Consider the following 2,468-nt stretch of genomic DNA (forward strand, 5'->3'; position numbering starts at 1 on the left):
TGTTGTTGCTATTGTTATTGTTGTTGTTGTTGCTGTTATTGCTGTTGTTGCTGTTGTTGTTGTTGCTGTTGTTGTTGTTGCTGTTGTTGTTGTTGCTGTTGTTGCTGTTGTTGTTGTTGTTGTTGTTGTTCTTGTTGATGCTATTGTTGCTTTTTTGCTGCTGTTGCTGTTGTTACGGTTGTTGCTGTTGTTGTTGTTGTTGTGGCTGTCGTTACCGTTGCTGCAGCTGTGACAGTTTACCGATGGTAAAAATGAATAATGGAACAAATGGTATCTTTTGAATAGTTTGTTCCTTGGTGCTATGTCGGAACTGTGTTAACTCGAATGTTCAAATTTTATTGACGAAACAAAACAAAAAAAACCACCTCCCCTAAGAACCAAAAACACTGTCTAAGATTGTTACTGTCAGCACTAAAATGCAATCAAATTTTGTCAAAGCGTGCCTATTACCTGAGCGCATTATGGAGCAATCTGACTATATAGGCGACAAAACATCCTTTGTTTAGCGAGGTTCTACGTCCCAATCGCCGCTCCAATTAAATGACGCAGGTGTTTTCAAGTCTTTAAATAGTGCAACAATATAAAACAGCTTTCAGTTGTTCCAGTCTGACCTCGCTATCTTTAGGTTGTTTTTGAATTATTCTCATGCTTACCATGCTCTGGGTCGTGAGCTGTTATAGGTTTTGTATGGGTGATAATTTCTTTGTTCTTTGACTCGTCAAATGAAATCGGTAGAGAAAGAGACCTCATGGAGGATCGGAATATAGTGACGTATTTTTAGCAGCGGAGGTCGACCGGAGGGCACGTGAGACTCAACGGATCATTGATAATAATATTATGTCGCTCTTTTGAAAGGTGATTTGAAAGTGAACTTTTTCGGAGATTTGTCGCTTGAATGTATATTCAATGTTATATAACTTGTATAAAAAAGTATCAGGACTATTTGGTTGCAAAAAGTCGTTTTTCGTTTTGAAAAAAAAATGAAATGAGTTCTCGAGGTTTCATTAGAACTCTGACGCTATTATTTCCCGTTATTTGAAACAAATTGACACTTCTGAAGATGTGCCGCTCTTTTGAATGGTGAATTGAAAGCATGTTTTCGAAGATTTGCAGCTTGAATCTAAATTTAATCTTATATAACATAATATATAGCGAAGTATCAGGACGAGATTCACCAGAACTCCGACGTTATTATTTTGCATTATTAGACACATTGATAATACAGAAGATTCATTCCTTTTACTGCCGTTTCAGCCACCTCATCTTTGCTTAAAACGGTAATAATATTTGGACGTCATCAGCGAAGACATAGTAAACGCCTGGCAAAGATGCCGCAGGGAAATTGTGTTGTGCAAGTGGCACTCAGTCATATGGAGCAGTTGGATCGCCTGCTCTTACAAGATTGTTTTTAACATTCTGTGTGCGTTTGTTTAAAGTAAAAAGAAACATATAAGATAAGAAAAGATAAGAAAAGATAAGATAAGATAAGAAAAGATAAGAAAAGATAAGATAAGATAAGATAAGATAAGATTTTATTATCCTAGAGGGACATTTTTCTCGGCTGTACAGGTCCGTTAAAACACATGCAGGTATACGCCCAAAAAAATTAATTAAATTATAATTATATTACTCTCATTAAAATTCAATATGTAAAGAGAAGTAAAGCTAACAAAATGAAAAAATCACATCAGATGCATCATTCAACCACATGCAGGGATTTAATTACAAGATCTTAAATAGATACATACTCTAAAGAGCATTGACTTATCAGTAACGCCCTTTAGGAGAAAAAAATAGAATAAAGAGAGGGAACTTTTTTTGGTAAGTATTTTACTGCTTTTGTAACTGCGTAATCTCATAAGAGAGCACGGGACATATTAAACATTTTTTATTTCATTAGAAATTAATTTTGAATTTTGCCTGTGTGGCAGCGGAAGATTACTCTTAACGATTTCGGACCACCAGAGGATCCTTAACGTGGGCAACGTGTACACGGGACCTCCTAGATTTTTAGTGCTTCTCCGAGGAGGCTAGGACTTAGATCTTATCTACCCTAAGACAAGGAGAGTGGCTGAAAGACAGCAGTTAGAAGGAACCAAGGGGTAGCAGTAGAAAGGTTGCAAAAAGAGTCAGGAGCCCAGAGGAGGGGGCAAATGGGCGTGGGGGGCAAAAATAGAGACAAAAGCAGGCGACAGAATATGGTTAGAGAGCAGGAAAGTAGGAGAAAGGAGACAGATTTTAGAGAAGAAAATAGTTAATCCCTATCGGGTTTCGAACCCAGGACCTATTGAATAAGAGGCTAACACACACACACACACACACACACACACACACACGCACACACACACGCACACACACACACACACATAAACTAACACCCTCTCACTCACACACACACAGGCACTCACACTCTCACACACACATGCACACACCTACATACTTATACCCCCCCAACACACACACGCACC

The 2,468-nt window shown here is 38.2% G+C and overlaps 1 long non-coding RNA gene across 1 annotated transcript in view; it reads right to left on the minus strand.

The window, feature by feature from the left end:
- Window positions 1-2,468, minus strand: part of LOC118478434 — a 137,980-nt gene that overhangs the window by 131,215 nt on the left and 4,297 nt on the right. The gene's annotated exons all lie outside the window — the stretch shown is intronic.

Source organism: Aplysia californica, unplaced genomic scaffold (genome assembly GCF_000002075.1).
Source record: "Aplysia californica isolate F4 #8 unplaced genomic scaffold, AplCal3.0 scaffold00560, whole genome shotgun sequence".
NCBI lineage: Eukaryota > Metazoa > Mollusca > Gastropoda > Aplysiida > Aplysiidae > Aplysia > Aplysia californica.